Below are 21852 nucleotides of genomic sequence, written 5' to 3'. Positions count from 1 at the left end.
ATATCAAAAGGCTAATAAAGTAAACTATGAACACACAAAAGTTTGACAATTTATATGAAATGGACCAATGTCTCAAAAACCACAAAGTATCAAAACTCATCCAATAAGACATAGATAAAATCACTATAATTTATAAAGAAATTTAATTCATAATTTTAAAACTCAAAAAAAAAAATTTCCAGGGCCAAATAGCTTCAATGGAAAATTCTAACAAACATTTTTAGGAAAAAATAATACTAATCCTACATAATCTCTTCCAGAAAATAAGAAAGCACTTCCAATCCATTTTATGATGCTAGTATTATCCTGACACCAAAAGCAGACAAAGCCAGTACAAAAAAACTACAGACCAATACTCCTCATGACTACGGACACAAAAATCCTTAACAAAATACTAGCAAATAAAATTCAGATATATATATATATATATATATATATATATATATTTTTTTTTTTTTTTTTTTTTTTTTGACACAAGGTCTTGCTCTATCACCCAGGCTGGAGTGCAGTGGATATAACTGTTTTTATATATTGTTGAATTTTGGCGGGGCATAGTAGTTCACACTTATAATCCCAGAACTTTAGGAGGCTGAGTTGGGAGGATCGCTTGAGCCCAGGAGTTCAGGACCAGCCTGGGCAACACAGTGAGACCTCAACTCTACAAAAAAATTTAAAATTAGCCAAGCATGGTGGTACGTACCTGTCGTCCCAGGTACTGGTGGGCAAGGTGAGGTGAAAGGATCACTTAGGCCCAGGTGGTCGAGGCTTCAGTGAGCCATGATCACACCACTATGCTCCAGCCTGGGTAACAGTAAGACCCTGTCTCAAAAAAAAAAAAAAAAAAAAAAAGGATTGTATATTATAATGAAATGGGGTTTATTCCAGGAAGGCAAGGCTAGTTCCATATTCAAAAATCAGTATAATCCACCATTTTAATGGGTGAAAGAATCGTATCAATCAATGCAGAAAATAATGACAAAATTCAACACCATTCATGGTAACTACCAGAAAAACAGGAACAAAAATATTCTCAACCTGATAAAAGCACCTACAAAAACCTACAGCTGACATTGTATTTGTAATGAAATACTAAACGCTTTCCTCCTAACATCAGGAAAAAGGCAAGATATCTACTCTCACCAATTTTATTCAAAATAATGCTGGAAGTTCTAGCTCATGAAATAAGAGAAAAAAAGAAAATAAAACGCATATAGATTAGGGAAGAAGAAATAAAAGTGTCCCTATTTGCAGATAACATGGTTATCTATGTATTACAGAAAATCCCAAGTAATCTACAAAATCTCCAACAAGAAAGTGAGTTTAACAAGGGTGCAAGATACAAGATAAACATATAAAAGAAACTGTATTTATACATACTAGCAAAAAACACATGGACACTGAAATTAAAGAAACAGTACCCTTCACAATTGCCAAAAAAAAAAAAAAACAGAGAAATACACTAAGTCCTCACTTATTAACCTCAATAGGATCTTATAAACTACAACTTTTTTTTTTTTTTTTTTTTTTTGAGACTGAGTCTCGCTCTGTCACCCAGGCTGGAGTGCAATGGCGTGATCTTGGCTCACTGCAACCTCCACCTCCTGGGTTCAAGCAATTCTCCTGCCTCAGCCTCCTGAGTAGCTGGGTTTACAGGCACATGCCACCACACCCAGCTAATTTTTGTATTTTTAGTAGAGATGGGGTTTCACCATGTTGACCAGGCTGGTCTCGAACTCCTGACCTCAGGTGATCGGCCTGCCTCAGCCTCCCGAAGTACTGGGATTACAGGCATGACTCACCACGCCTGGCTGTAAACTACAACTTTAAGCAAGACAATACATAACCAATTTTTTTCCTCATCAACATTATAACAGAATGACGTTGAACGAAAGTATGTTGTTCAAGGACCTGATACATGTCGTTTCACTTAAAATCACAGTTTCCGAGAACCTATTGATGATGTTATGTGAGGACTTCCTATATTTCAGCACATAGGTATAAATCTACGAAAACAAGTACAAAACTTAATATGCTGAAAACTGTGAAAGAAATGTTCAAAGACGGGAAGACAACACAGTAAATATGTCAATTCTTCCCCAAATTGATATACACGTTTAAGAAAATGCCTACCAGAACCCAAGCAAGATTTTTTTATAGATATAGATAAAATTATTCTAAAATTGATAAGACAAAGGAACTAAAATAGGTAAAATAGCTTTGAAAAAGAACAAAGCAGGAGGAATCATCAACCTGATTTCAAGGGTTTCTGTATGGCTACACTAATCAAAACTATGTAGCATCAGTGGAGAGACAGAAATACAGACCTGATAACAGATTATAGATCTGGGAACAAGAGAGAAAACCCAGCAACATAAGTGTGCCTGACTGATTTTTGACTATGGTGCAAAAGCAATTCAATAGAGAAAAGACCACCTTTTCAACAAATGATACTGGAACAAGTGGACATCAATCAGTAAAAAATAAACCTTGACCTAAGTCTCATGCTTACCCTTTAGTATTCTTGGAAATTTACAGAAATATTTACAGAAATATTAACTCGCAATGGACCACAGATTTAAATGTTTAAGACATAAAGCTATAAAATTTTCAGGAAAAAAGGGGAAAATCTCTCCTTGTGGGAACTAAAAAAGAGAGAGAAAATCTTCAGAAGCTAAGGCTAGGCAAAAACACAAAAGCATGGGCATAAAAGGAAAAACTGATCGTGGCTGGGTGCAGTGGCTCATGCCTGTAATCCCAGCACTTTGGGAGGCTGAGGCATGCAGATCACTTGAGCTCAAGAGTTCAAGACCAGCCTGGCCAACATGGCGAAACCCCGTCTCTACTAAAAATACAAAAATTGGCCAGGTGTGGTGGCGTGTGCCTGTAATCCCAGCTACTTGGGAGGCTGAGGCAAGAGAATGGTTTGAACCCAGGAGGCAGAGGCTGTAGTGAGCCAAGATGGCACTAGTGCACTCCAGCCTGGGTGACAGAGCAAGACTATGACTCAAAAAAAAAAAAAAAAAAGGCAAAACTGATAAATTATAGTTTATCAAATCAAAACTTTTGTTTGATGAAAGACCTGGCTAAAAGGATGAAAAGACAAGCTACAGACTATGAGAAAATACTTACATACCACATTCAGGATAAGGACTAATATCTAAAATCTATTAACAACCTATCAAAACTCAACAGTATGCCAGGCATGGTGGCTCATGCCTGTAAACCTAGCTCTTTGGGAGCCCAACAGGGGCTGAAGAGGGGGGGAATCCCTTAAGCCCAGGAGTTCAATACCAGCCTAGACAAAATAGTGAGACCCTGTCTCTATGAAAAAATAGAAAAAAATCAGCCAGGCATGGTGGCACGTGCCTGTAATCCCAGTTACTCAGGAGCCTAAGGTGGAAGGATTGTTTGCAGCTGGGAGGTTGAGCCTGCAGTGAGCTATGATCATGCCATTGCACTCCAGCCTAGGTGACAGACAGAGACTCTGTTTCAAAAAAACACACACAAAAAAAACAAAAAATAAAAACCAAACAATTGGAAAATCAGCAAAAAAGGAGAAAAAACACTACACGAAAGAGGAGATACAGGTGGCAAATAAGTACATAAAAAGATGTTCAACATCACTAACCATTAAGTAAGTGCAAATTAAAACTCTAATGAGGTCAGGCACGGTGGCTCATGCCTGTAATCCCAGCATTTTGGGAGGCCAAGGCGGGCAGATCAACTGAGGTCAGGAATTCGAGACTGGCCTGACCAACAAGGAGAAACCCCGTTTCTAGTAAAAATACAAAATTAGCCAGGCGTAGTGGTGCATGCCTGTAATCCCAGCTACTCGGGAGGCTGAGGCAGGAGAATCACTTGAACCCAGGAGGCGGAGGCTGCAGTGAGCGGAGATCACAATATTGCCCTCCAGCCCGGGCAACAAGAGCGAAACCCCATTGCAAAAAAAAAAAAAAAAAACTATAATGAGATATTACTTACCTATCAAATTGACTAAAATAAAAAACAGGTACAACACCAAATGATGGCAAGACTTCAAAGAAACAACATCACTTATAGTTGCTGATGGGAATGTAAAATGGTACCATCACTCTGAAAAATATTCTGCAGTTTCTTAAAGAAACTAAATATACAACTACCATACAACTCAGCAATTGCACTTCTGGGCATTTATCAGGACTGAAAAATTATATTCATCTAAAAACCTGTAAACAAATGTTTACAGCAGCTTTATTCATAATAACCAAAAACTGGAAACAACTCATGTCCTCCAGTAGATAAATGGTTAAAAAAACTATGGTACATCCATTCCATGAAATACTAGTCAGCAATAAAAACATATTACTGATGCATCCAACAACCTGGATGAAATTCCAGAGTATTATGCTCAGTAAAAGCCAGTCGTAGCTGGGCGTGGTGGCTCCCGTCTGTAATCCCAGCACTTTGGGAGGCCAAGGCAGGCGGATCACCGGAGGTCAGGAGTTCGAGACCATCCTGGGCAGCATAGTGAGACCAGCCTGGCCAACATGGCAAAACCCTGCCTCTACTAAAAATACAAAAATTAGCTGGGCATTGTGGCGCATGCCTGTAATCCCAGCTACTTGGGAGAATCACTTAGAACCCAGGAGACAGAGGTTGCAGTAAGCTGAGATCGAGTCATTCAGCCTGGGCAACAGAGAGACACTCCATCTCAAAAAATAAAAAAATCTAAAAAAAGCCAGTCCTAAAGGCTATATTGAATTATTCCACTTACACAACATTCCTTTTTTTTGGGGGGGGGGTGCACGTGGAGTGGGGGAAGGTGGCTCATGCCTGTAATCCCAAAACTTCGGGAGGCCAAGGTGGGCAGATCATTTGAGGCCAGAGTTCAAGACCAGCCTACGCAACATGGCAAAACCCAGTCTCTACTAAAAATACAAAAAATTAGCTGGGTTTGGTGGCACATGCCTGTAATCTCAGCTACTCCAGAGGCTGAGAAACAAAAATTGTTTGAATCCAGGAGGTAGAGGTTGCAGTGAGCCAAGATCAAGCCACTGCTCTCCAGCCTAGGTGACAGAGTGAGACTTAGTCTCAAAAAAAACCTAATTTTTTAATTTTGAAAAAAGTATGTAAAATTCAAATGAAACTCCCCTCTCTGTAACCATTAACACAAGAAGCTTCCCCTCCTTTAAAAAAAAATTTTTTTTTAAAGGAGGGGAAGGGGAAAAGGAAAGAAACATAAGAGGAAGAAAGAAAGGGGTAAGGAGGAAGGGGTGAAACAGTAAGAACACAGAAGATTTGATCTGTGCAATAAATATAACTTGACTCCATATCTATAGAACATTGAACCCAATAGCCACAAAACACAATTTACTTTCAAGTGCACATGGAATTATACTAGAAATCAGTAGCAAAAAATGTAATTACACCAGGCATGATGGCTTACACCTATAATGCCAGCACTTTAGGAGGCTGAGGTGGGAGGATCACCTGAGTCCAGGAGTTCGAAACCAGCCTGGGCACCATAGTGAGACCCCCCATCTCTACAAAAAATCTTTTAAAAACTTAGTCAGGCATGGTGCCGTTCACCTGTGGTCCCAGCTACTCAGGAGGCTGAGATGGGAGGATCACTTCAGCCCAGGAGGTCAAGGCTGCAGTGAGCTCTGATCGCACCACTACATTCCAGCATGAGCAACAAAGCAAAACCTTGTCTCAAAAGTATAAATAAATAATTTTTTTAATCTATATAATATATATAATTAGAATCCAAATTTCTTGAAAATTAAGAAATATACTTTCCATAAGTCTTTTTCTTATGTTCTTCTTTTTAAATATTTTTTATTTGGTCAGGCCCGGTGGCTTATGCCTGCAATTGCACTTTGGGAGGCCAAGGCGGGTGGATTACTTGAGGTCAGGCATTCGAAACCAGCCTGACCAACACGGTGAAACCTCATCTCTACTACAAATACAAAAATTAGCTGGGCATGGTGGTGCATACCTGTAATCCCAGGTACTCGGGAGGCTGAGGCAGGAGAATCAATTGAAGCCAGGAGGCAGAGGTTGCAGTGAGCCAACATCATGCCACTGCACTCCAGCCTGGGTGACAGGGTAAGACTTCGTCTCAAAAACAAAAAAATAAATAAATAATTTTTTAAATTTTTTTCTTATTTTTGTAGAGACAGTGTCTCGCAATGTTGTCCAGGCTGGTCTCAAACTCCTGGACTTGTCCAGGCACGATGGTTCACACCTGTAATCCAGGTTGGTCTGGCATTCGAGACCAGACCTGGACAGCATGGCGAAACCCTGTCTCTACTAAAAATACAAAAATTAGCAAAAAAAAAAAAAAAAAAATTAGCCGGGCATGTTGGCAGGCCTGTAATCCCAGCTACTCGGGAGCTGAGGCAGGAGGATCGCTCGAATCCAGCAGGCAGAGAGGTTGCAGTGAGCTGAGATCGAGCCATTGCACTCCAGCCTGGGTGACAAAAGCAAAACTCCGTCTCAAAACAAAAAACAAAAAAAAACTCCTGGCCTCAAATATTCCTCCTGCCTCAGCCTCCCAAAGTGCTGGGATTACAGGTGTGAGCAGCACACTTAGCTAGATTATATTTCTTTATACCAACAACTAGAAAATAAAATTAAATCAAATGATCAGTTCTCAGTTCTTGTCTTTCTAGACCTATCAACAGCACTTAAACAGCTGATCAATCTCTCCCCCAAGAACTGGCTTTCTTCTCCAGAGGACACTGCCACTCTCGAGATTTTCACATCTCTCAACTTGGAAACAATACAGCGTTCCAGAGCTCAGTCCTAGGGCCTGTTCTTTTCCCTCTTTTCCCTCTACAAAAAATTTAAAAATTAGCCAGGCATGGTGGCGTGCCTGTAATTCCAGCGATCTGGAAGCTTAGGCAGGAGGATCACTTGACTCCAGGAGTTGGAGGCTGCACTGAGCTATGATTGTGCCACTGCACTCCAGCCTCAGTGACAGAGTGAGACCCCATCTCTTAAGAAAAAGAATAAAAAATAAATCCTATCAACATGCTAACAAATTTACATCTTCAGCCAGCAACTCTTCTCTGACTCTAGAACCACATCAAAGTATTCACTGAACATCTCTACTTTGTGTATCTAAAAAACATCTCAGGCTGGGCGCAGTGACTCAGGCCTGTAATCCCAGCACTTTGGGAGACTGAGGCGGGCAGATTGCCTGAGGTCAAGACCAGCCTGGTCAACATGGCCAAACCCCATCTCTACTAAAAATATAAATTGGCCGGGTGTGGTAGCTCATGCTTGTAATCCCAGCACTTTGGGAGGCCAAGGCAAGTGGATCACAAGGTCAGAAGTTCGAGACCAGCCTGGCCAACACAGTGAAGCCCTGTCTCTACTAAAAATATAAAAATTAGCTGGGCGTGGTAGTGGGCACCTGTAATCCCAGCTACTCGGGAGGCTGAGGCAGGAGAATCGCTTGAACCTAGGAGGCGGAGGTGGCAGTGAGCTGAAATCGCACCACTGCATTCCAGCCTGGGCGACACAGCAAGACTCCATCTCAAAAAAAAAAAAAAAAAAAAAAAAATAGCCAGGCGCTGTGGCTCACACCTGTAACCCCAGCACTTTGGGAGGCCAAGGTGGGCAGATGACCTGAGGTCGGGAGTTCAAGATGAGCCTGACCAATATGGAGAAACCCCGTCTCTACCAAAAATACAAAATTAGCTGGGCATGGTGGCCCAGCTACTCAGGAGGCTGAGGCAGGAGAATCGCTTGAACCCGGGAGGCGGAGGTTACAGTGAGCCAAGATCATGCCACTGCACTCCAGCCTGGCAACAGAGAGAAACTCTGCCTCAAAAAAAAAAAAAAAAAAATTATATATATATATATATATATATATATATATATATATATACACAAAATTTGGCTGGGCATGGAGGTGCATGCCTGTAATCCCAGCTACTTGCCAGGCTGAGCCGGGAGGATCGCTTGAACCTGGGAGACAGAGGTTGCAGTGAGCTGAGATCGTGCCACTGCACTCCAGTCTAGACAAAAAACCAAGACTCCATCTCGGAGGAAAAAAAAAAAAATCTCAAACCAGGCATATCTAAAAGTGACCTGATTCTCCTCTGCCACCCTGCCCTATCTATAGTAATTGCAATCTCAGCTAGTGGCAATTTCTACTTGTTGAAGCCAAAAACTAAGTCATTTTTGCCTATTCTTTCCGTCACACCTCATCATTCAGCAAATCCCGCCAGTTGTAAATTCAAAATAAGCTGGGTGCGGTGGCTCACGCCTGTAATCCCAGTACTTTGAGAGGCCAAGGCAGGTGGATTACCTGAGGTCAGGGGTTCAAGACCAGCCTGGGCAACATGCCAAAACCCCGTCTCTACTAAAAGTTCAAAAATTAGTTGGGAGTGGTGGCGCATGCCTGTAATCCCAGCTACTCAGGAGGCTGAGGCAGGAGAACCCAGGAGGGGGAGGTTGCAGTGAGCAGAGATCACACCACTGCACCCCAGCCTGGGTGACAGAGTGAGACCCCGTCTGAATGAATGAATGAATAATAAATCCAAAATACATTTAAAATCATCACCTTCACCACTACCATCTGTATCAAAGGTAGCGTCGTGGATTGGTTTTAAGTGTGGGAGCTCCCAAATTTCTATTTATACCAGCTTTATTAAAATATAATATGTAAACCATAAAATTCACCATTTCAAAAGTGTACAATTCAGTGGTTTCCAGTATATTCAGAGTTGTACAACCATCACCACTAATTCCAGAACATTTCTATTAACTCAAGAAGAAACCCCACCACCCATTAGTAACCATTCCCATTCCTCCCTCTCCTATCCCCTGGCAACCACGAATCTACTTTTGTCTCTATAGGTTTACCTATTCTAGGTATTTATATGAAGAGAATTGTATAATCTAAAACATGGCCTTTTGTGACTGGCTCCTTTCGCTTGGCATGTTTTCCAGGTTCATCCATGTTGTAGCCTGTATTGGTACTTCACCGATACTGCTAGAAAATATTGCATGGTACGGATATAACACATTTTATGTACATATGCATCAAGTGATGGACATTTGGGTTGTTTCTACTTTTTGGCTATGGTGAATAATGTTGCTATGAACATTTGTATAAGAGCTTGCTGTGGACATGTTTTCATATCTCTTAAGTATATATCTAAGAGTGGAATTGCTAGTTCATACGGTAACTCTATGTTTAACCTTTTGAGGAACTGCCAAACGGTTTTCCAAAGCAGCTGCACCAATTTCAGCTTCCACCAGCAATGTGTAAGGGCTCTGATTTCTCTAATCCTCACCAACACTGTTACTGTCCATTGTTTTGTTTTGGGTTTGTTTTTCTTTTTTTCCTTTTGTTTTTTCCTTTTTCTATGTCCGCACCGCCCCCCAACCCCGCTTCATAATACAGAACAGGCACAGGGCGTGGGCTGAAGTATACGGGGTAGGTTTACTCTATCTCCTCTTTCTATACAGTCAGTGTAAGAATACAGCCCGGCCGGGCGCGGTGGCTCACACTTGTAATCCCAGCACTTTGGGAGGCTGAGGCAGGCAGATCACGAGGTCAGGAGATCGGGACCATCCTGGCTAAAACGGTGAAACCCCGCCTCTACTAAAAATACAAAAAATTAGCCGGGCATGCTGGCGGGTGCCTGTAGTCCCAGCTACTCGGGAGGCTGAGGCAGGAGAATGGCGTGAACCCAGGCAGCAGAGCTTGCAGTCAGCCGAGATTGAGCCACTGCACTCCAGCCTGGGGGACAAAGCAAGACTCTGTCTCAAAAAAAAAAAAAAAAAGAATACAGCCTGTGGTAAGCACCAGGAGGTGTTGGGTTGGTTTGTTTGGTTAGGCTTTTTGGTTGTTTTTTATTTTGGAGACAGAGTCTCACTCTGTTGCACACGCTGGTCTCAAAGTCCTGGGCTCAAGGAACTAACTCTTCCACATAATCCTAGTGGTATCTAGCTGTGGTTTTGATTTGCATTTTCCTAAGGACAAATGTTGTTGACCATCTTTACATGTTCTTATTGGCATTTATATACTTTTTTGAATAAATGTCTGTTTGGATTCTTTTGCCTATTTGTAAATTGGGTTGTTTCTATTATTAAGCTGAACCCAGGATTGTTAGATTATTGAATACAACACCTCTTTAGATTGATATAATGGAAATTTAGACAGCCATTTAAAAAGACTATGTTTTGAATAATTTTTTTTTGAGACAGGGTCTCGCTCTGTCGCCCAGGCTGGAGTGCAGTGGCGCCATCTCGGCTCACTGCAGCCTCCACCTCTTGGGTTCAAGCAATTCCCCTGCCTTAGCCTCCCAGTTTGCTGGGACTACAGGCACTCACTACCACATCCAATTTATTTTGTTATTTTTTTTGAGATGGAGTTTCGCTCTTGTTGCCCAAGCTAGAGTGCAATGGCGCAACCTTGGCTCACTGCAACCTCTGCCTCCCAGATTCAAGCGAGTCTCCTGTCTCAGCCTCCCGAATAGCTGGGATTACAGGCATGCGCCACCATACCCGGCTAATTTTGTATTTTTAGTAGAGATGGGGTTTCTCCATGTTGGTCAGGCTGGTCTCAAATACCTGATCTCAGGTGATCCACCCACCTTGGCCTCTCAAAGTGCTGGGATTACAGGCGTGAGCCACAGCACCCAACCTTATTTTTGTATTTTTTAGTAGCGATGGGGTTTCACCACATTGGCCAGGCTGGTCTCAAACTCCTGACCTCAGGTAATCCACCCGTCTAAGACTCCCAAAATGCTGGGATTAAAGGCATGAGCCACTGTGCCCAGCCTGATTTGGATAATATTTAACTGTAGTTTTTTGTTTTTGTTTCTTATTTTTGAGACAGTCTCACACTGTCACCCAGGCTGGAGTGCAATGGCACAATCTTGGCTCACTACAACCTCCAGCTCCCGCGTTCAAGCAATCCTCCTGCCTCAGCCTCCCTAGTAGCTGGGATTACAGGCATGCAGCACCACGCCCCGTTAATTTTTGTATATTTAGTAGAGACAGGGTTTTACCATGTTGGTCAGATTGGTCTTGAACTCCTGACCTCAGGTAATCCGCCCACCTCGGCCTCCCAAAGTGCTGGGATTTCAGGTGTGAGCCACCTCGCCCGGCCTTCACTGTAGTTTTTTAAAAGAGAATGTTAGAAATGAAAGCAAGACACTCAACTAAATATAATCTACCCAGACACACAAAAGGGACTGAATTAAATTAGACTGGAAAAGAAATCTCTGGATAATGGAATCATAGGTGATTTTTTAAATATACTTTTTATATGCTACTTTCGCATTTTCCACATAATCCGTAAGAAATGCATTTTTTCCATAATCAGGAAAAAATCATTATTATAAATTAAAGGTGAATCATGGACTTCCCTCTGTACTTCCTCCAGTTTGCAAGCTATATATCCCTTCCATTCCCTTTTTTTCACTGTGTCTATTTGTATGTAAAAAGATCTAAACATATAGGCAGTTTTAGTGTCCAAATAATGTTTAGTGTATTAAAGAAAATTCTTGCCAGGCGCAGTGGCTCATGCCTGTAATCCCAGCACTTTGGGAGGCTGAGGTGGGCGGATCACGAGATCAGGAGATCGAGACCATCCTGGCTAAAACAGTGAAACCCCATCTCTACTAATAATACAAAAAAAAAAAAAATTAGCCAGGCGTGGTGGCAGGCGCCTGTAGTCCCAGCTACGTGGGAGGCTGAGGCAGCAGAATGGCGTGAACCCAGGAGGCGGAGCTTGCAGTGAGCCAAGATCACGCCACTGCACTCCAGCCTGGCGAGATTCCATCTCAACAAATAAATAAATAAGAAAATTCTGATGTATAAAAACATATATAGGCCAGGCACGGTGGTTCACGCCTGTAATCCCAGCACTTTGGGAGGCCGAGGCGGGCGGGTCACTAGATCAGGAGATCGAGACCAGCCTGGCCAACGTGGTGAAACCCTGTCTTTACTAAAATACAAAAAATTAGCTGGGCGTGGTGGCACGTACCTGTAGTCCCAGACAGAGGCAGGGGAATTGCTTGAACCTAGAAGACAGTGGTTGCAGTGACCGAGATGGTGCCACTGCACTCCAGCCTGGCAACAGAGCAAGACTCCACCTCAAAAAAAAAAATTATATATATACACATATATGTGTGTGTGTGTATATATATATATACAGCTCACACTATCTCCCAATCACCTGTTCTACTTATAATCCAGTTTATCTCAATCCCACATATTCTACTGTAAGTGATGCTCAGGTTTAACTATTTTATCATCTAATCTTACATATCTTCCTTTTTTCATGAGAGCCTCCTTATTAATACATTAGTTTAAACAACCTTGTATAGCACCTTCATATACATACCTGACCTAAACAGAGATTGTATTTGAAAAGGATATAGAAAATAAGAATGCATAAGTAAAGTTTGATATATTATGGAGAAATGTGAATGGACTGGCTCAAATGAACAATGTAAAAACAAATATATTCCCCCCTCCCATCCTCAAAACAAATAATTATTAACAATACCATGAATATATGCATTTTTCAAATTCTTCTACCTCTATTATATAATTTTAACCTGATGTAAAATCTAATCAATACTTGCTCACTGATTATCATCATAATATTCCAACATGGTAAGCAGAGGTCTTATCAACTCTAGATTTTTGTTTTTGTTTTTGAGACAGTCTCCCTCTGTCACCCAGGCTGAGCTGCAGTGGCATGATCTCAGCTCACCACAGCCTCAACTGCCCATGCTTAAGCAATCCTCCTGCCTCAACCTCCCAAGCAGCAAGGGCTATGGGCACATGTCACTCAGCTAATTTTAATTTTTTGTTTTTCTTTTAATAAGGACATATGTTCACTTAAGCAGTTTTTTAAAATTCAGGGTTAACATGAAATCTACAAATAGTAATAGAATGAACAAACATGATCTCTAATAGTGTTATGGCAATGGTCAATACTGACATTATTTGCCTGTGGTTTTCCTACACTGAAAAAAAAAAATACTGCCATTAAAGTAGATATACCAATAAACACTTCAAAAAAAAAAAAAAAACCATCCAGGGTGGGCACAGTGGCTCACACCTGTAATCCCAGCATTTTGGGAGGCCGAGGCAGGAGGATCATTTGAGCTCAGGAATTCAAGACCATCCTGGGCAACACAGCAAGAGCCTATCTCTAAATAAATAAATAAACAAAAAATACAAAACCTTCCCACTGAAAACCACATCATCAATACAAAAAAACCACCATTATCAGGACAGGCACAGTGGCTTATGCCTATAATCCCAGCACTTTGGGAGGCCGAGGCAGGAGGATCACTTGAGGTCAGGAGTTCAAGACCAGCCTGGCCAACAGGGTAAAACCCCATCTCTACCAAAAATACAAAAATTAGCCGAGTGTGGTGGTGCACACTTGTAATCCCAACTACTCAGGAGGCTGAGGTTGGAGAATCGCTTGAGATCGCGCCACTGCATTCCAGCCTGGGCAACAGAGTGAGACTCCACTCTAAACAACTAAAAAAATGAAAATAAAAATTAAAAAGCACCATATCATTTTTCAAGATACACAATTTTATTACAGATTTTCTTAAAAAAAACAAAATGCAGTATCCTAAAAATCCCAAACTTTACTATTGATACTAATTCTGAGGCCAAGTGTAGGTGGCTTATCCCTGTAATCCCAGCACTTTGGGAGGCCACAGTGGGCGAACTGCTTGACCCCAGGAGTCCAAGACCAGCCAGGGAAACATTATAAAACCTGTCTCCACAAAAAAATACAAAACAATAAGCTGGGCGTAATGGTGCACACCTGTAGTCCCAGCTACTTGGGAAGCTAAGGTGAGAGGATCAGTTGAGCCAAGGAAGTCAAGGCTGCAGTTGAGCCATAAGCATGCCACTGTACTCCAGCCTGGGCGATAAAGCGAGACCCTGACTCAAAGAAAAAAAGTAAAAAAAAAAAAAGGATATTAATTCCAAGTTTGCTATGCCACCATACACAAGTCGAGAAACTTAAAAAAACCATTAAATATTTAGGAATATTGGGCTAGACACGGTGGCTCACATCTGTAATCCCAGCACTTTGGGTGGCCGAGGCAGGCGCATCACCTAGACCAGGAGTTCAAGACCTGCCTGGCCAACATGGTGAAACCCTGTCTCTACTAAAGATACAAAAAGTAGCCGGCTATGGTGGCACATGACTGTAGTCCCGGCTACCCAGGACACTGAAGCATGAGAATCTCTTGAAACCAGGAGGCTGAAATCCTGCCACTGCATTCCAGCCTGGGCAACACAAGACTGTCTCAAAAAATAATAATAATAAATACACACATACACACACACACACACACACACACACATTTAGAAATATTCAACATCAGAAGCTTTAAAATCCAATTCAAAAAGGTACAAGCTGCATTTTTTTAAGTATTTTCTCTAAAAAGAACCTTATCAGCTATACAAATATCTGTACAGTTTTTATACTGAAGTTAAAAATATGGAACACTTCACGAATCTGCGTGTCATATCCTTGCACAGAGGCCATGCTCATCTTCTCTGTATCATTCCAATTTTAGGAAATGTGCTGCACTCCATATCATTTTATAAATAAATCTTTTATATGTAGTATATGACAAGGACAATTAAGTTTGAATAATTTACCTCGGTGGAACAATATCCAGAAAATAACAGATCTCTATAACAATCAAAAAAGATATTCTGGCTGAGTGCGGTGGCTCACGCCTATAATCCTAGCACTTTGGGAGGCTGAAGTGGACGGATCACTTGAGGTCAGAAGTTCAAGACTAGCCTGGTCAACATAGTGAAACCCCACCTCTACTAAAAATACAAAAATTAGTCAAGTGTGGTGGCCAGTGCCTGTAATTCCAGCTACTCAGATGGCTGAGGCAGGAGAATCGCTTGAATCCGGGAGGCAGAGGTTGCAGTGAGCCAAGATCGCGCCACTGCACTCTAGCCTGGGTGACAGAGCAAGACTCAGTCTCAAAAAAAAAAAAAGATATTCTGGCCAGACACAGTGGTTCACGCCTGTAATCCCAGCACTTTGGGAGGCCGAGGCAGGCAGATCACTTGAGGTTAGGAGTTCAAGACCAGCCTGGGCAACATGGTAAAACCCTGTCTCCACTAAAAATACAAAAAACAGCCAGGCATGGTGGTACACACCTGTAGTCCCAACTACTCAGGAGAATTGCTTGAACCCAGGAGGCAGAGGTTGCAGTGAGCTGAGATTACGCCACTGCACTCCAGCATGGGCAAGAGAGCAAGACTCTCTCAAAAACAAAAACAAAAATACACACACACACACACACACACACACACACACACACACATATATTCTACATAATATTCAATATCGACCAACTAGGAATAATAGGCCTAAGAAAACTGATACTAAGAACCAAATATTTAGCTCCTTAAGACCATCAAAAAAGAAACAAACAAAAAAAATCTCCCTATATGTAATATATAGGGAAGTTACAGGACCCAAACATAGCATGTTCCCAAACACGATCAGCAAACAACTTCCTCAGAAAGAGAAGCTACCAAAAACCAGTATCATCAATGTCTTTCCCAAGGATTAAGTTACCTACAAGATGATTTCAAAATACTACTGTGATAAGAAAAAGGTAGATGCTAAAATCTCATGAGATACCAAAAGTATGTCACTAAAAAAGATATTTTTGGGCCGGGTGTGGTGGCTCACACCTGTAATCCCAGCACTTTGGGAGCCCAAGGTGGGCGGACCACAAGGTCAGGAGATTGAGACCATCCTGGCTAACATGGTGAAACCCTGTCTCTACTAAAAATACAAAAAATTAGCCAGGCGTGGTGGCGGGAGCCTGTAGTCCCAGCTACTCGGGAGGCTGAGGCAGGAGAATGGCATGAACCCAGGAGGCGGAGCTTGCAGTGAGCCGAGATGGCGCCACTGCGCCCAGCCTGGGTGACAGAGCAAGACTCAGTCTCAAAAAAAAAAAAGATATTTTTGGGTTTTTTTGACACAAAGTATCTCTCTGTCACCTAAGCTAGAGTGCAGTGACAGGATCTGAGCTCAATGCTACCTCCGCCTCCCAGGTTCAAGTGATTTTCCTGCCTCAGCCTCCCGAGTAGCTGGGACCACAGGTGTGCACCACCACGCCTGGCTAATTTTTGTACTTTTAGTAGAGACAGAGTTTCACCATGATGGCCAGGCTGGCCTCGAACTCTTGACCTCAAGTGATCCTCCTGCCTCAGTGTCTCTAAGTACTGGGATTACAGGCAGGAGCCACCGCACCTGGCCAAAAAATACTTTTTATAGAAAATGTAACCAAATTAAAGTAACCAATCATCTTTAAATATATCTATCAGGGGCAGGCATGATGGCTCACACCTGTAATTCCAGCACTTTGGGAAGCCAAAGGAGGAGGATTGCTTAAGCGCAGGAGTTCAATACAAGCCCAGGCAACATAGGGAGAACACATCTCTGTGAAAAATTTAAAATTAGCTAGGCCTGGTGGTACATGCCTGTAGTCCCAGCTGCTCAGGAGACTGAGGTAGGGGGATTGTTTGGGCCTGAGAGGCCAAGGCTGCAGTAGGCAGTAATCAAAGCACTGCACTCCAGCCTGGGCAACAAAGCAAAACCCTGTCTCAAACAAACAAACAAAAAAAGAAATATGTATCTATCTGTTATAACATCCTAAACACTTAGGAAAACAGTATAAATTATGGCAGAACTCATCCTTTGGAATACTATGCAGTAATAAAAAAAAGTTGGTGGAATATAGAAATAAGATGTGTAGGCCTGGCACAGTGGCTCATGCCTGTAACCCCAGCACTTTGGGAGGCCGAGGCAGATGAATCATAAGGTCAGGAGTTCCAGACCAGCCTGGCCAATATGGTGAAACCCCATCTCTACTAAAAATACAAAAATTAGCCAGGCATGGTGGCATGCACCTGTAGTCCCAGCTACTGAGGAGGCTGAGGCAGAAGAATCACTTTAACTGGGAGGCAGAGGTTGCAGTGAGCTAAGATCGTGCCACTGCACTCCAGCCTAGGCGACAGAGTGAGACTCCATCTCAAAAAAATAAATGAATAAAAGAAAAGCTGTGTAAAAACTGGATAGACCTCTGAGACATGTTGTTAAATGTTAAAGCCAGTTGCTGAAAAATATATACCTTTAATTCCAAGTGTATTTCTGTATAATACATCAACACTGTCTGTAATCCTTAACTACTTATTGCAGTACTAGTCTTGCTTAATTTAGAGTCAGTCGGTATTACTGACTTATTAATTTCCATCTATATGTGTTTATATCTACAACTAATAATGTTTCTTGAGAACATGGATCATGATATATACGCCAAAATGGTACTATGCATAGTACCACACATAAAACAGGTGCACAAATATTTATGGATGGCTAACAATATGTAAAATATGAAGAAGCAAGATTGGCCTATTTTTTATTTATTTACTTTTTTTTTTTTTTTCTTTACAGAGTCTCACTCTGTCGCCCAGGCTGGAGTGCAGTGGCAAGAGCTCAGCTCACTGCAGCCTCTGCCTCCCAGGCTCAAGCAATTCTCATGTCTCAGCCTCCCAACTAGCTGGGATTATAGGTGCATGCCAACATGTCCCACTAATTTTTGTATTTTTAGTGGAGACGGAGTTTTGCCGTGTTAGCCAGGCTGGTCTCAAACTCCTGGCCTCAAGTGATCTGCCTGCCACAGCCTCCCAAAGTGCTGGGATTACAGGCGTGAGGCACCATGCCCAGCCAAGACTGGCCTTTAAGAAGCAGAGAAATGAAAACACTCATTAAATAGAAAAACTAACACCACAATTCAGTTCTTTATGCTTCCTCAGTCAACATGTCTTATACCACGAAAGCTCTTTTGAAAATTCTAGTAACAAAATCTGTGATTATATTTTCCTTCTCATGAGGTGTTTTTTTAGTCCCTCAAATATATAAGTAAAAGCTTAGAAACCTGTGTAGGCCAGGCGTGGTGGCTCACACCTGTTGTCCCAGCACTTTGGGAGGCCGAGGCAGGCGGATCACTTGAGCCAAGGAGTTTGAGACCAGCCTGGGCAACATGACAAAACGCCATCTCTGGGCCAGACACGGTGGCTCACGCCTGTAATTCCAGTACTTTGGGAGGTCAAAGTGGGTGGATCACTTGAGGTCAAGGGTTAAGAGACTAGACTGACCAATATGTGAAACCCCATCGCTACTAAAAATACAAAAATTAGCTGGGCATGGTGGCACACATCTGTAATCCCAGCTACTTGGGAGGCTGAGGCAGAAGAATTGCATGAACCCAGGAGACGGAAGTTGCAGTGAGCCAAGATCGTGCCACTGCACTCCAGCCTGAGCAATAGAGCAACACTCCGTCTCAAAAAAAAAGCAAAAACAAGCAGGGCTCGGTGGCTCACGCCTGTAATCCCAGTACTTTGGGAGGCTGAGGCGGGCGGATCACCTGAGGTTGGGAGTTTGAGACCAGCCTGACCAACATGGAGAAAACTTGTCTCTACTAAAAATAAAAAATTAGCTGGATGTGGTGGCATGCGCCTGTAATCCCAGCTACTCGGGAGGCTGAGGCAGGAGAATCGCTTAAACCTGGGAAGCAGAGGTTGCAGTGAGCTGAGATCATGCCATTGCCCTACAGCCTGGGCAACAAGAACGAAACTCCACCTCAAAAAAACAAAACAAAAACAAAAACCATCTCTACCAAAAAATACAAAAATTAGCTGGGTGTGGTGGCATGCACCTGTAGTCCCTGCTACTCGGGAGGCTGAGGTGAGAGAATCGCTTGAGCCTAGCAGTTTGAGGCTGAAGTGAGTCAAGATTGCGCCACTGCACTTCAGCCTAGGTGATACAGCACGACTCAATTAAAAAAAAAAAAAATCTTATATGTAAAATATTCATACTCTACAACTTTAATAACACTTACTGTCTGTCTAGCATCGATGCTGTCAACATGCTCATTAAGGCCACAGTTGATATATGCAAACTCTACACCTCTTCTTGTTATCCAACATGTCTTCTTACTATGAAAGGAAAGTTATATATTAAAGTCAAATTCACATCAAACTATAATCACAAAAGAAATCAAAGTCAAAAATGTCTATAATATTTATAATATATATGATATTCCAAAAAGAAAGTGACAAAAGAGAAAAGACAAGAAAGACTGCACTTATTGCCACTGGAGGTGACTATTGCACTCTGAAAAAGTCTGTATAAAAGAAAGTAACTAAGCATCTATTCTGCCTTTAAGTAGAACACTAATTCCAGGTAACAAAATAGCCTTAGTTGATGAGAGAAACCTTATCTTTATAGAAGGTGGCTAGCTACTAAATGTATAAGGAACAACAGAACCCAAAACTAATTACCATTTTTTAACCAATAATTAAATAGCTAATCAAGAATCATCAATGAATGCTAAAATCATTAGGTGAAAAGTTGGTAAAGAAATTGACCTGGCCAGGTGCGGTGGCTCACACCTGTAATCCCAGCACTTTGGAGGCCAAGGTGGGTGGATCACTTGAGGTCAGGAGTTTGAGACCAGCCTGGCCAACATGGTGAGACTCCGTCTCTGCTAAAAATAAAAATTAGCTGGGCATGGTGGTGCACACCTGTAATCCCAGCTACTCAGGAGGGAGGCTGAGACAGGAGAATCACCTGGGAGGCAGAGATTGCAGTGAGCCGAGATGGCACCATTGCAGTCCAGCGTGGGCGACAGAGAGAGGCTCTGTCCCAAAAAAAAAAAAAAAAAGTCCCACAAAAATAAAAGAAAGAAATTTATCTGGGGCCGGGCGTGGTAGCTCACGAGTGTAGTCCTATTACTTTGGGAGGCCTGGGGGGGTACAGGGAGGGATTGCCTGAGCTCAGGAGTTGGAGACCAGCCAGGGCAACGTGGTGAAACCTCATCTCTACTAAAATTACAAAAATTAGCCAGGTGGGCCGAGCGCAGTGGCTCACGCCTGTAATCCCAGCACGTTGGGAGGCCGAGGCAGGTGGATCACAAGGTCAGGAGATCAAGACCATCCTGGCAAACATGGCGAAACCCCATCTCTACTAAAAATACAAAAATTAGCTGGGCATGGTGGCACGTGCCCATAATCCCAGCTACTCAGGAGGCTGAGGCAGGAGAATTGCTTGAACCAGGGAGTCGAAGGTTGCAGTGAGCCAAGATCACGCCACTGAACTCCAGCCTGGCGACAGAGTGAGACTCCATATCAAAAAAAAAAAAAAAAAAAAATTAGCCAGGCATAGTGGCACACGCCTGTAGTCCCAGCTTACTCAGGAGGCTGACGCACGAGAATCACTTGAACCCGGAAGGTGGAGATTGCAGTGAGCTGATATTGTGCCACCGCACTCCAGCTTGGGTGACAGAAGGAGACTCCATCTCAAAAAAGAAAAAAAAAAAAATTAGCCAGGCATAGTGGCAAATGCTTGTAGTCCCAGCTTACTCAGGAGGCTGACGCATGAGAATCGCTTGAACCCGGGAGGCAGAGGTTGCAGTGAGCCGAGATTGTGCCACTGCACTCCAGCCTGGGTGACAGAGTGAGTCTCTGTCTCCAAAAAGTCAAAAAATAAAATAAAATAAAATAAAAATGTTTTTTAAAAAAAGAAATTTGAGGCCGGGGGCAGTGGCTCACACCTATAATCCCAGCACTTTGGGAGGCCAAGGCAGGAGGATCACCTGAGGTCAGCAGTTCAAGACCAGCCTGGCCAATATGGCGAAACTTCGTCTCTACTAAAAATACAAAATTAGCTGGGCGTGGTGGCGAGAGCCTGTAGTCCCAGCTACTCGGGAGGCTGAGGCAGGAGAATCACCTGAACCCAAGAGACAGAGGTTGCAGTGAGCCGAGATCGCACCATTGCACTCCAGCCTGGGCAACAAGAGCAAAACTCCGTCTCAAAAAAATAAAAAATAAAAAATTTACCTGATGTCAAAGTACCACCCTATAGATTACTACTTGCTAGAAGCAAAAAGAAAACCATAACTTTATAATGAAATGATCAGGTTCTCACCACATTAGCTTGGTGATCAAATACAGCATCAAAATAGTGGGACCTGACATTATATGCCTCTTAACTGGAAACAGTAGGAAGTACACAGCATTACTAAATGAGATACTCTTCCAAAACTGTTTAACCTAAGTCTACTCACACCTTTAGATCTAACTCCCAGTTTACAGGAAATAAATATAGGGGATAGAGGAAGAAGTAATACTACGCCATGAGGAAACAAGCAGCAATACAAAATGTAATCGTCTCAACAGACCTAACAGGTCAATACCACAGGGAAGGAGAGGCAGAGTAGGGAAGGAGAGGCAGAGTAGAGAAGGAGGTGGATGGGTAGAAGAGACAGTTCTACCTATATATTTAAAAAGACTCAAGAGATTACAACCCAAATGCAACGGGTAGTTCTTGACTGAAATCTGGCTTTTAAAAAAAAAACACCAGCCTGGCCAACATGGTGAAACCCCGTCTCCACTAAAAATACAAAAATTAGCCAGGCATGGTGGCGGACACCTGTAATCCCAGCTATTTAGGAGGCTGAGGCAAGAGAACTGCTTGAACTCAGGAGAAGGAGGTTGCAGTGAGCGAAGATCACGCCACTGCACTCCAGCCTGGGTGATAGAGCAAGACTTCCTCTCAAAAAAAAAAAGAAGAAAAAAAAACACCACACAGCAATCAAAAACATTTTTCGAACAACTCAGGAAATCTGAATATAGTATAAGTAGCATGTATCAGGGAATCAGGTCACATGCCTGTAATCCCAGCACTTTGCGAGGCCAAGGCAGGAGGATCACTTGAGACTACAAGTTTAAGACCAGCCTGGGCAACATGGCAAGACCACATCT

The 21852-nt window shown here is 42.5% G+C and overlaps 1 protein-coding gene and 2 pseudogenes across 5 annotated transcripts in view; all 3 read right to left on the bottom strand.

The window, feature by feature from the left end:
• Positions 1–21852, bottom strand: part of N4BP2 (NEDD4 binding protein 2) — a 100126-nt gene that overhangs the window by 64179 nt on the left and 14095 nt on the right. For 2 of the 5 annotated variants that reach the window (XR_010156297.1, XM_009447524.5), the window contains exon 1: positions 18930–19024. The exons of 2 other annotated variants lie outside the window; for them this stretch is intronic. The gene's annotated coding sequence lies outside the window, so the exon portion shown is untranslated. Of the gene's footprint in view, positions 1–18929; positions 19027–21852 lie in introns of those variants that run through there. One more of the 5 variants, XM_054683769.2, reaches the window with a different exon arrangement.
• On the bottom strand, positions 9379–9502 carry LOC112209111 (small nucleolar RNA SNORA51; annotated as a pseudogene).
• LOC112209033 (U6 spliceosomal RNA) lies at positions 14483–14581 on the bottom strand (annotated as a pseudogene).

Source organism: Pan troglodytes, chromosome 3 (assembly GCF_028858775.2).
Source record: "Pan troglodytes isolate AG18354 chromosome 3, NHGRI_mPanTro3-v2.0_pri, whole genome shotgun sequence".
In the NCBI taxonomy this organism is placed as follows: Eukaryota; Metazoa; Chordata; class Mammalia; order Primates; family Hominidae; genus Pan; species Pan troglodytes.
This window is presented reverse-complemented; position numbering and strand designations above follow the sequence as displayed.